The following is a 14,571-nucleotide window of genomic DNA, read 5'->3' as shown; positions in this document are numbered from 1 at the left end:
AATTCCCCTGGGAAGAACGTTGCAAGAACGTTGCTTACTGCCAACGTGGGGTCAGGATTAATTGGAGTTACCTGAAGTTATAACCGTACATTTTTGTATTTGACCTTCGTACTTGTATTTTTTTTATTTAATTTTTCTGTGAACTTGAACTGTTGCTGCTTATATTATCGGTTCTCACTAGAGTTGGTTGAATAAAATATTGTTTGTGTAAATTTCATAAAACTAAATAATAAACTAAATACATAAAGCAAACTTACTTTCTCTTTGTCAGATAAGGGATACTTATGAAATTTGCTTTGAATTCTGTGTTTTGGTAATTGTTATAGTTCTGTTTAAAAACATGTTCTCTTTATTTGTTATCATCCTTGTGACCCCTTTATTGAGCATACCTTTTCGGGCTTTCATTTTATACGCTTGTTGTTGGTGTTTTGACCTTTTAATGGTGTTTATACAGCCGGAGATTTGAGAAAACGACTTTCTCAGAGTTTGGCGTCAGATACGTCGATTGATGACGTTGTAGTTATTTCTTTGGGTGCAGATACAGAACTAGAGGAGTGTGAGGTAAATTACCAGGATTTATCAGAATTTGTGAGTGACTAATTCTGAATTCAGAATATATATATATATATATATATATATATATATATATATATATATATATATATATATATATATACACACACACACACACACACACACACACACACACAAACTCTCTAAAATCATATGGGTACAGTATATATAAGTGGCTTACCAAGGAATACATTATAAATTAAGAACTGTCTTCAATAAATTTATTGACACCATTCCCTTTATGTTTGTATGAATATTGCTGAATTAAGAAGGTGCGAATTGAATTAAATAAAGTATCCAAATGTTAATTCAGAGGTCTATTTCAAGTATGATTAAAATTTGATGATAAACCGATTTATATAAATGACAGTCTAAGAGTCAATCTGCATTGTATATAACAATACAACGTAGTTTTTCGAGGGTTGTTTTACTGAGTGTTGAAATGAAATGGAACCGAAATCGTTAAAAACAGTATACGATGGATCTTTAACATATTCTTTTTAGCTGAACACTCTTAAAGCTTTGGTTATGCATCAGGTCTCTGGAAGAAAAAGTGTTAATATTCAACTATTAGACGCACATACACGTTCAGTTTTCTCTGGGAAAATCATTAATTACTTGTTTGATTTTATTTATGTTGTATATATTTTTGTTTTGATTTGTTAAAGTGGGATTAATTAATCATGTAAAGTCAGTGCGTTAGTTTAATTTCAATTGTGAACATTCCTTGTTTTGATATATTCCGATTGTATTTTAGGTTAAGGACTTGTTTGTTTATCTTTCTTCCATTATGGAACAGAACGGTCATGAACATGTTAATAATTATATTTCCTCATTTAGGAAGAACTCCAACGTATTGGAATTAAGTCAGTACAAATCATCGGATGGTTACATTTCTCATAATGAATTAGATAATTGGCAAACAGTTAAGTCAAGAAACACTAAAATAAATATTACTTCATCGCCAGACCATGAACTCAAGCACCATTGCTTAAATACAGCTACTGGACAAAGAAATGATGACACTATTCGGCTCAGTAATAGCTATTAATTGCTATCCTTTAACAAAGAAAATTCAATTGATGAAGATATCGCCACCAACAACCTAATAAAAGATTCTAAGCCACCTCCCATATTTTTGCCAGGAGTGAAAGATGTTTCACCGATGATCAAAGCCCTAGAGTCAATGGTAAGTAAAACTGAATACTCCTATAAGTGTCTTAATCAAGACAGAATTAAACTCTTTCCATCTTCTCCTGACACTTATAACACTCTCCGGAAAATAGTCAAAGAACTAACAGACTTGAACATAAGTTTCCATACTTACCAGTTAAAGCAAGAACGAGCATGTAGAGTTTTGCTGAAGAATATGCATTACTCTATTTCTATTGAAGACCTAAAAATAGCGATTGAAGAAAACGGCCACAAAGTAAGAAATCTGATAAATGTAAGGAATAGAATCATAAAGAAACAAACGTCTCTGTTTTTTATTGATTTGGAGTCTTGTGATAGTAATAAAGAAATATTTCAAAATCAGTATTTTTATTAAACGCTAAAGTGTTATTTCAACCACCTAATAAAAAGAAGGAAGTTGTTCAATGCAAACGTTATGGACATACTAAATCATATTGTCAAAATACGTTTCGTTGTGTTAAATGTTCCCAGGACCATGATACAACGGTTTGCAGTAAGCCTTCAACAGTACCCCCTTCTTGCGTTTTGTGCTCTGGTGAGCATCCGGCTAACTACAAAGGTTGTCATGTACATAAAGAAATACAAAACAAACAATTCCCTCCACTTAGAAAGAAGACTTTAGAAACCAACCAGGATCATTCTAGACGAAACAACCCAACTAATGTTAAAGAAAACCGGTCCTCTCAAAATAGTTTGATTACTGAAGGGGTAACTTTCGCTCAAGCTGTACAGAATAATCACATAAATGACAGTTTTCCTTCTAGGAGACAAGAATCTAACATAGATGAATCTGAAAGGTTGTCTAACATAATTCAAAAGTCTTTTGAATGATTTGAAAATATTTTATCTAAATAAGCAGAACAGATTAGCATGTTACTTAAACTGCTGACTACTATTGTTTCTCGCCTAAAATGAATATTCTTATCAAAATCGCTTTATGGAATGCCAACGGCTTGACTCAGCATAGCCAAGAAGTCCAGTTATTCATTACCCAACATAACTTAGACGTCTTACTTATTTCAGAAACTCATTTCACAGACAGAAGTTATTTTAAAATCCTAACTACACATTATATTTTACTAATCATCCTGACAATACGGCCCATGGGGGTTGTGCCATTTTAGTAAGACACAAGTAAACATTAATTAAGAACTACCCAGCTTTAGAGAGAATCACCTTCAAGCTTCCAGCATTGTTCTCGAAGATTGGTTAGGCCCTATTACATTTTCAGCAATGTATTGTCCTCCCAGACATGTTATAACCAAACAACAATTTGAACAGTTTTTCACTACATTGAGAAATAAATTTATAGCAGGAGGTGATTACAACGCGAAACACCCAGAATGGGGTTCTCGTTTGGTCACTCCTAGAGGACGACAACTATTAAAGGTTCTAAATGATAATCATTACAATTATCTCTCTACGGGTGAATCTACATACTAGCCATCTGATATGAGAAACATTCCAGATTTGTTAGATTTTTTGTTACAAAAGGTATTAATCAAAACTACACATATATAACATTTAATCCTGCCTTGATCTATCTTCTGATCATTCGCCATTTATTCTTAATTTATGCACAGAAGTATTTAAAAAATGTCAAGGTCAAATGTTACATAACAAATTTACTAACTGGGTTCGATTTCGTGATTCATTAAATGAAAATTTGAATTCGTTAAAAAGTCTTGAGGATTTAGAAAATGCAACAACTACTTTATTGATTGTTTGCAATGTTCTGCCAAAGTGGCTACACCCTTACAACGTTCTTCAAACGTTAAAAAGACAGGGTTATATTACCCTAACTACATCAAGAAAAAAAATCGCTGAGAAAAGATTAGAAGAATATGGCAAAACAGTAGAAATCCAAATGATAAGGCAAACTTCAACAGGGCAGCTCATCATCTGAATAATTATTGTTTAATATTAAAGACCAGTAGTTTGAATAGTATACCTAGCTTCTCTCAGCAACCGAAGCTACAGACTATTCGTTATGGAAAGTAACTAAAAGAATTAAGCAACCTAAGATATCCATTTCTCCTATTTTAAAACCTGGTGGAAATTGGGCGAAAAACAATATTGAAAAATCTGAGGCATTTGCAGAATATTTCACAAATGTTTTCAAACTAAATGATGCCTTTGTAAATAACGAAGAGGAAATACACGAGTATTTAGATTCTCCACTTCAACTCGATTTCCCGTTACGAAAATTCAAACCATCTGAAGTTCGTTCAGTTATAACTCACAATCTCAATCCTCATATGTCTCCTGGCTACGACTCTATTACTGGAAAAATACTTAAAGAACTTCCAAGAAAAGCTATTATATTCTTAACATTCTTATTTAACGCCATACTGAGACTAGAACACATACCCGTTCAATTTAAAAGAGCCTAGCTAATCGTCTTCCCAAAACCAGGGAAGCCCCTCACCCAGCTGACCTCATACAGACTAATAAGCCTCTTACCTATTATTTCAAAACTGTTTGAAAATCTTCTTCTGAGAAGACTACAATCAGTAATCGATGAAGATTCTGTAGTACCTGCTCATCAATTTGGGTTTAGACGAAAACATGGCACAATACAATAAGTCCATAGAATAGTTGAAATGATATGGGAGTGCTTAGAAAATAAAAGTTATTGTTCGGCTACCTTTTTAGATGTCAGTCAAGCGTTTGATAAGGTATTTGCTGGTCTATCACACAAAATTAAGAAGTTTTTGCCTCACTCTGTTTTTTCAATACTAAAATCGTATCTTTCAAACCGATCTTTTCAAATAAAATACCATGATGTTCTTACTCAGCTGCATTCAATAGAGTCCGAAGTTCTTCAAGGAAGTTTACTTGGTCCGTTTTTATATTTACTACATACAGCTGACCTCCCAGAAAATGAACATACTCAAATTGCAACTTTAGCAGATGATACTGCAATTTTGTCCGTCCATAAATATTGTGTTCGAGCATCTCATTACTTACAACAGAGCTTAGATGCAATTGCTAATTGGTTTAAGACATGGAGAATTAAAATTAACGAAAATAAATCAGCTCACATAACGTTTACGTTAAATCAAAATTCTTGTTTTCCAGTTACATTGAATAACGCCAATTTTAATAAAATATAGTATTCCATAAGAAACTTCAAAGTTTGCCGCAATATTTCAATATGTTGGTACATTTAGATATTTTATATAACAATGGTGGCACAGTTAAAATGGAAATGTATAGTGATATATAAACGGGTACATTGATAGTCCAAGATTTGATCCTCAAAGGTCAAGTAATCTTATTTGAAATGATAAGTTTCCAAACATGCTTGAGTTATAAGTGGTTCAATTGTATTAATTATATTACAACACTATAATATGAGTTTTAAAGGAACAACACTTGGATTATTTTCAGAGAGGTTACGTTTTAACTTGTTCATCGAGATTCCTCAAAGACATAGAAAGTTTTGACCCAGAAGCGCGCGACATTGGTGGGCGGACGGTCTAAAGGCGGATAAGTTAAAAGTTTATCGAGCTTTGACCTACTGACCTCTTGCCCCTCACACTGCCGTAATCAGCTGATCCGTAGTATACCAGTTTCCGGGCATCAACCTGATCTTGAACAGCGTGGGTGTGTGTGGTGGGCTGGAACTAAAGATCTGAGCAATGACAGCACCTTGAGAACCATTAGCTTTCATAGCACGAGTTCACATAATTATGTCTTTGTATTTATTAATACATTACCATTAAATGGTTTTAAACTCAGATTTTAAAATATAAAAAAGTGAGAGAGTTTTAACGTTAATTATAAATGGTCACCGCATTGGCTGGATAGATAATTGTAAAAATGGTTCGGTATTTTATTAATATATCAAAGAAGGGTTTAATTACATTTAATATAGCGTGTAATTTGTAAAGCAAATTTTATAGTTGAAAAAGTTGAATTTAATAACTAAATTTTAGTAATTAAATTACTATTCTGGGAGAGGAACCCAAAGAACAAATGCATTTACATATAACATTTGCACTTAAATTTTTTACGCTTTAACGTTCGGTATCAAATTAATGTTATGAGGCTATAGTATTAAATACTACGTTTAGTATGTAGATTTATCTTATCTAAACTTAATACAGCCACATTAAAATGTAACTTTCAAGAATCAGTATTTACACTCCTGGAATGAGGTTATTTACTACGGTTAGACAATGTTTATTATGCATTTATTATTGAATGTGAGGATGTAAATGCTAAATAACAATATTTAGTCATATTAAACGTGTTACTTTGACTGTTACGTGTTACTCTGTGTGTATATCGTGTCTCCTGACTGTTGTTACAGTGTTGAAAATAAATACACAACGTGTGTGTATAACGGTTTAAGGAAAATAAATAATTTTTAAAAAACCCCATTTCCAGAATAATATAAACATTTTGAGAACATTGCAAAAGGGAACTTAAAAGAGTAATCCTAGAGACCAAGTCGATGAATAGACAGTTGGTTTTGAGCCGTATGATCAAATAAGTGCATTACACAATTAATAATCAATTAATTTTATTGGTTGAGCGTTAGCGAAACCTATCACTTAAGGGGCTGGACAAATTTCATTCCTGTCTGCCTTTCCGCATGGTTTCTCTAAAACGAAGTGACCTGTAGACTTGAGGTTTTGAATGAAGTTTCATTTCTATCAAAGTAACACGGAGTTCAATAATGGTACATGTCACACTATGGGATTTGGCTGAGCGTTAGCGAATTATTTACCTTAGTCTTGTGGGTAACCACAATAGCAAAGAACAAATATCAGAATAAATAAATAGGTAAATACATTCAGCATACACAGCAGAGATTAAACATGTGGCTGTTAAATGTTTATTTTTTATTATTATATATCCTAATAATATTATAAATGCGAAAGTGCCTTTGATTGTTTGTTTTGTTTTCACGTATACATAAACTGTACTACCGATTGTACTGGAATTTTACATGGCCTATCTTACGGTCCCTGGTATGAATATAGGCTTATTCTTATTTCGAAAATCCCTCAGGCCTTACCTCACGGGTCTTTAAAGTAGCGAAAAATTCCTTCTTGTCTCTAAAGCTGTGAAATATAATTTTAAAGAGCCTGTAAAATATAACCAATTGTTCTGTGTGAACACTGTTTATTATTTTAAGTTTGTTTAAATTTATGGTGTGTATATTCTAATATAAGTAATTTTTAATAATGGTAAGAATAACCATTATTTTTAAAGCCGTTTCAGATTTCAGTGATTAGGTAAATACTCATCTACCTTAGAAAATGCCATAAAACACAAGTCAGTGAGAATTTGACTTCAAAAACTCTTTGTGCAGTGTCGGCAAGAACTATGCTAGATAAAAGTTCGCTGGTCTTTGCTTTTGAACTAATGTACCATTTGTAGCTCTAAATTCACTAAAATATTAACAATATTGTTCATTTTATAAAGAAACAAACGGGCAGTGTCATTGTTAATGTACTTTTAACTGTACATCTTTATCAAATTTTATGTATTAGATCTAAAAGACAATGTTACCATCTAACTTTTGCTATAAATTTAAAGACTGACATAAAACCTCTCTTAGTTCAATTTTGTCAGAAGTAGGCTTCTCTGAGCTGTGTTTTCTTTCTTTAATTCATTCATCTTTTCGAAATTTTTTAAAATACGATAAATCCTTATGACTTTGCTGTAATTATCTAAACCTTAAACAACAATAACGGATTATCCAAAATACGCAATATTAAGTTTATTCACTTCAATATAAAAGACAGCACCTGGAATTATATCCTACATCATCTTAGCTCACGATGATGAAGAACGCCGTTACTTAGTTAATCTGAAAAAACCAAAATATACCTCATCAATTATAGAAAGGACATGTTTTATGATTTAAATTATAACAATTTATTTGAAAAAAGTAAGAAAAACCGTCCAAACAACGTATTCCCCAGGGATAATTAGGGCATGAAGGTGATTGCAACGAGAAATCCAGAATTAAATTACAGTTAGAATGACTTTTTGTACCGCAATGCCACAGAACCAATAATCATCGCTTCGCTTTATAAACAGAACTATGCTGGGATCGTATTGGAACTGATTTTATTGTGCTCTCTCGAAGAACGATTAGAATCACTCGCAAATTGATAAACACCAATGGAGCTTTCTATGTGTGTATTAGCGAGGCGTCTATCCGTGCGTCTCACTTTCATATCCTGCGCTTTTTAGGTCGCATCTGGCGTCGGGCGTCACTTTCCAACAGTATTTATTGTTACTATGGAGCCATTGTTATTGCAGGTATTGTTTACCCTTCTAGGACGCACCGAGGCCCTCGGGGTTCGAGTATTCAATATTGACATAGAGATGCGTGAAGTATGTAGTCAATGTGATGAGATGAACTTGGTGAGAATCCTAATATGTGATCGTGGTGGCAGAGATTAAAATCTCAGATGGGGAATAAAAAAAAAAAAATACATAAGATATAATCTTTAATATGCGTACAGGCCTCAACAAGTCTAACAGTTACAATTATTATGAGTTGCTAGACTTTTCATACAACTGATATAACTGACAAAATTTGAAGCAGTCACTTTTGTATGTGTTAGTAATAATATTGTGCTATACAACAATTGAAATAGAGGTTATTGGAGGAAATAGGAGTTTTGAGACATTGCTTGAGTTATGCATTAAAATATATAGCAATTATAGAATCATGAGACTAGTTGTTACATTGCATAATAAGTTCTTATAGAAGGACTTTAAAAGGAAGATGATGGTGAGGAAGGTGTTTAAAATGCTGTGGTGGATAGCCCCAAGAAGTATAGTTACAAGATATATTAGTTACAGTTCCCAGTGAAATTTGTTGTGGAATAATGATTACATAGTGTATAATGAAAAAAAAATACATATAAGACACCCATGGAGGAAGGATACAATAAGATATATAGGCTACAACTGTTTATGAAACTGGTAACTTTATTTCTACATAAGCAACGTCGTGTTTCTGATGGCCATTTCTCTCAATGAAATTTGGCTGAACGTTCGTGCAACTTAACTATCCGTTAAACGAAATATCTCGAGAAAGATTTCATCTGTAGGTATATTGCATGAACCTTAATTTCTACGTAGGCAAGAAAGAGTACGTTGATGCATGTCCACACGCGGAACTTGGCTGAGCGCCATTAAAGTACGGTACTCCCTCAGCCTGGGGGTTGGAAAACGTATTTTCTGTCTGACTATCTGTGTATCGTTGATCATCACGAGAATGAATGAGCTATATAATATGAAAATTTGCACGCAACTTCAGTAAAGCCATGTGATCTGGCGTACAGATAATTAGAACATTTATCTAACATAGTGATACTGAACCCTAGCATAACCTTATGCTTGTATGGTGGTATAAAGATATGCAGTCTACTTCTTGATGTTACAGCTAAATGTAGAAAGTGTCCTATATTACAAGCTTGATGTTGTAATATTGATTAGCGTATATTTGTGTAGTAGTAAGAACCTTTGATTATAATAGGAGTTACACAAAGCATGTAACTTTAAACTAGCACAATCAAAGTCAGAAACTGCCTTATAACTGCATTGCCGTGAGGAATAACGAATATCTGTAAAATGTTGTTGTGTCCACTGTATTTATTTAATGATTTTCAGATTTTATTTTTATTGTTACTACTACTGTACCAACCCACACATGTACGGACCAGTTTTGTTTCTTCTTATTTACTTTATTTAATTTTATTACATGTATAATCTTTGAAGATAATTATACATACATGAGCCAAAATAAATAACACAAATTCAAATTCGACGTACTCGTGAAATAGTAAAGCTAACCTTGAAACGTATACGAACTGTAATGCCACATTCACCATTACGCCTATGGTAACCTTAAAAACATTTTCTATAAAACATAACAACACTAAAATGAGTATTAAAATATGTCGTACAGCTTGACGTTAACTGTGAAAACTGACAAGCAGGGCTCCTTTCAAACATTATTTTAAATATAAAGGACATTAAAAATATATAAATTATTCATAGTATTATTCAGAAAATACTCAGAAAAAAGAAATATTATAGAAAATGTAAAAAAATTCTCTTACAGCCTCCTCTTAAAATACCACCGGCGGTCAGCTGTGCATATAGCGTGTGTATAGTGAGTGATAATCCTTCAGAGGCTATGGTTCTCCGGATATGGTATAGTTTCAGTATATTTTATACTGTCTATATTCAGATAATGTTATACAGTCGTATGACAAAATATATTTCCGCAAATAGCCGAAATGTCATCATCCTGTAGAGACATATAGGATCATAACGCTAGTTTTTGTAACCGCCATTGTGACGAAATATATGACAAATCTGTGCAGTTTTTAGCAACACTTAGCAGTTAGATTGCAGAAGTTTTTTAAGCACTCACGGAGACATGGATTTAAGTTAATAAGTGAATTAAATTACGATTTTACACGATTCTAGCGATTTATTGCCAAGGCTTGCTAAAACTTGAGCGCATAATTTCCAATAGCCCATGTAGAATCCTTACTATAAATAGGATAGTAACAATCTGTGAGCTTTTAATAAACTATAATTTGAACAAATTATTTTTAATGCCTCAAATTCCAAAATTATTTCATTTATATTTGAACACTGTGTCATGTGAAAACATTTAAAAGTAACAATGACATGATGATGTATATGTGTACCTTAAAAGTCAGATGTTCTAGGCCTATTAACAAGAACAGTATTCACTCCATTCTATTATAGTAACTCAAAAATGTATATTTTATGTAAGGTAACGCTTAGATAATTGTATTTGTGTTGATTTGAACGTTACATATATAAATATTCAAAAGACTACTGTTAACAATGTGTATTGATATGATATGAATGATAAATAATCATACCGGTAAAAACTTGTTCAACTTTACCTCTACAAAAAATACTATATCATTGGCTGAGCGATCATCACTCGAGGGGGAGAAATATTTCGTTTATGTCTGTCTGTCTGTATGCCTACACGATATATCGAAAACGAACAGACATATAGAATTGAAATTTTAAATTGTTTCATTTCTATATAAGCAAAACCAAACTCGATGATGGTTCATGTCACCCCATGAGATTTGTGTGAGCGTTATTGAATATGTTTGCATTGTTCTTATAGGCAACCACGATGGTAATGAGATAATTGCAGATTCAATACATTTCTAATCGAATTAAGTACAATCATGTCATTTATTTTAACAGGTCACATTTTTATTCATATGGTAAAAATAAAAATAACCTGTCTACCTGTCCGCAGGATATCTCGAGAAAGAAATGGGCTGTAGATTTGAAATTGTGCAGGCAAATTCGTCGAAGCCTGTTACGCGATACTTGGTGTGACTTACAAGTACTCCTACCTAGTAAACTACTATTAGAAGTGCTAAAGCTTTGATGTCGTTCAATTATATAAAATTAGCGTTAGCCGAGTACTTATGTCTGCTAAGAAATGTATTGTTTTTGTCATTTGAATAAACAAAATTGATTCTTCATTTGGTATTATTCTAGCACTTGTTTCGAAACCACATACAAAAAGTTAGTCTGACTCGTCTGCATTACAGTAGTGACATTTTTACACTATACTATACTTTTTTTATATTATACTAGAGTTTTCTTTGCATTTTCATTGGATTTTAAACTTATCATAAGTTGTTATAATAATTATCGATGATTGTGTTCCAAACTTCATTTATCATTAACTCCGTTTTACCTCTTGACTCTTTAAAGTTAATTTAATTTGATCAAAATACAACAAGGACTTAGCCAGCGAGGAACTCCAAGGGGTCCGGACTTCCCAAAATTTTAAATATTTTCAATTACTGAATTTTTTAAACGATCATTATTATTTAAATAATTCAGTACTACTGACATGTACTGCTGAAAAATATAAAATTTCAGATATAAAACGGGTCAAGAACTTTTTAAGCAACAAATTGGGGCCTTACTTTCTGTCCACTATCGGAAAAAACCGTTGTCTCGACCCTCCCTTCAATTTTTTTCTGGCTACGTTCTTGAAAGACAATTGAGATTCTGCCAAGTTCTCAATTACTCAACTGATTGCTTAAGAGATAAACATTTCTCCGAAGTATGCCAATATTATATAAATAATGCTACGTTATATTATGAACTCAGATAAAAATATTGGGTGGTGAAGGTAAACAGCCGATGACGGCTTCCAATTCTATGATATTTCATAGGGTGTATATCTTGGGAGACACTTTATAATATGAAATTATATTTTATTTAAATGAAACTCAACGAAATATCACTCGAGAGTATGTAAAAAAATCACTTTTGTCTACCAATACCATGAAAACGAACTGATCCATCAACTTACAGTTTTCCATGAAACTTCGTTACTACAAAAGCAACATCGACTTCAATGATGGTGCATTTCTCTACATGGTATTTGGCTGAAGTATGAGAGTTGAGTATTGAGCCTTTACCAAACTGCAATTTTAACATGTGACATGTAGCCTAACCATCCGTAAGATATCTTAATAAATATTCATCTGTAGACTTTACATTTTCCATGATACTACATGGACAAGATTGAATTTGATGATGGTGCATGTCAAGGGGATTAGGCTAAGCGTCATTTAGGCCTATCACTCACAAGCTGGAAAACTTCCTATTTTGTCTGTCGGAGGGTTGTAAAACGTTTCTTTTATAGGCCTATATCATATGTTGTCACATTAATAATGAAATATAAGCTAACCTTTTGAAATATACCCAACACTTTGCAAGCAATCTCAGCGAGTCCGGTTCGATTTATTGAAATTAATTAAGTTACCCTGCTCAACCTTCAATGGTCAAAGATAGAAAAATTGAACTCAGGATACTCTTCTAGGAAACAAATACGAACCATTTCCCCAAAATGGGCTTTTTGGAGAATAGTTTAAAATTTCTAAACGGAAAGTTACAGTAGCACCAATAATTACAACTACGTTAAGCAATAAAACTACTAAAACTTACTAACTTGCACATTTTCTATCAGATGTTCCAGCTATTATCCCAGGACAGTTTGGAAATCTCCAAGCCTGTTGTAGAAACATGAAGCGGCACGCTGTATGGATTCACAAGGGATTTTTTTTATTTACGCTCACTAAAACAATTAATGCACAGGGGTTTCGTTTTGTAGACATTGTTTTTAATGTGACCTCACACAAAGTAGTCAAGTGGTGATAGATCTGGAGATCTTGGTGGCCAATCGACACTTCCTCTTCTGCCTATCCACCGACTTGGAAAAATATTGTTCAAATACCCCAAACCACAGTGTGGAGGTGCTCCATCCTGCTGGAACCAAACTTCATTATAGTTGTTGGTTGCCGCTTGGATATCTGGATAAATCTGATTTTGTAACATTTCCTGGTATACCTCAGCATTAAGGTTTCCACCAATAAAAAAAGCCCAACAAACTGATCTCTCACAATGCCAAGCCAATAGTTTAATTTTTCAGGGTACTGGGTATGTTACTCTATTATTCAATTAGGGTTTACATTAGCCCAATAACGAGCATGGTGTCTGTTAACGTTACCGTTTAACTTTAAAGTTGCTTCATCTGAGAAAGCATGTTGTTTAATCTAATTGTACTATTATCAATATTCCGCATCATTATTTAACGAAATGCTACTCGACGATCAAAATCATCCTCACTTAGCTCATGAACTAAACAAATTTTGTAGGCGTTATAACCACTGGCATGTAAAACTTTACAAACTGATGTTTGAGATATACCTAATATTTGAGACACATTTCTTGTTGAGTCATGAGGATCTTCTGCAACAGACTGTAAAACGTCAAGTGACAATGCTTCGTTTGTGGCCGATTTTGGTTGTCCAGGTTTGGGGCGGTCTTTAACGCTGCTTGTTTCCTAGAAACGTCATATTGTCTTTAGAACTCTTGATTTAAATGCATGGTTTCGATTGGGACAAGTGTCATTAAATAAATTCCTTACTTCATCTTAGGGATATCACCCAGTTTCCGTAGCCTTGCATCATCAGGATCATAACACGCTCTTGTTCACTTAAACACTCCATTTCAACGAAAAGTATCACAAAAAACACGCCTTAACTTTGTTAATTCCAACCAGAAATTGAAGATGATACTGGACTTCCTCAAAACTGGCAAGATAAGGGAGGCCTGCCCTGCAGCAGGTAATAACTATAAAACAGGTTTGAGTTTGTATGGAAAGTGGTTGTCTATTGAAGTTATTTACCTTCTGAATGTGGATGTTCATGTTTTGCCTCAATGAATTTTTAATTAATTTTAATAAACTGCCATTTTGTACTGGGTTCGGATACAAAACTCTAGTTTCCACGGTTCTTTTTCTTTTATTAAGAACTTTCAAATGAGGTGTCACTTAATGGGTCTTAATATTTAAACATTTTGAGCCGTCCCCCTTTCCCCGAAAACCCATTTTGGGGAAAAGGGCAAAGTTGTAACGGTGACTAAAAAGTTCACTTCTATTTCCTAGAAAATTGTCCCAAGTTCCATCCCTCCATCTTTATCCATCAAAAACTAAACTGTGTATCCATACTTTTAACTTACACTGTGTAATAAAGAGTAAAGGTAATCAGGACTAAATCTTTGAAACTGAATTATGTAAACGAATGATCGAGTATAGACCAGGTGCACTGTGTGTGAGTGTGATGCCTCAAAATGTAGGTCAGAGGGTGTGGCGTGCTGGAGTGGGGGGAGGCACTTGTAGACGGCCTGGCACCTGTGGTCACGTTCACGTTCATGGTCACGGTCATGGTCGTTCAC

This window comes from Homalodisca vitripennis, chromosome 4, assembly GCF_021130785.1.
Source record: "Homalodisca vitripennis isolate AUS2020 chromosome 4, UT_GWSS_2.1, whole genome shotgun sequence".
In the NCBI taxonomy this organism is placed as follows: Eukaryota; Metazoa; Arthropoda; class Insecta; order Hemiptera; family Cicadellidae; genus Homalodisca; species Homalodisca vitripennis.
The sequence above is the reverse complement of the archived record's forward strand: the minus strand, read 5'-3'. Positions refer to the sequence as shown.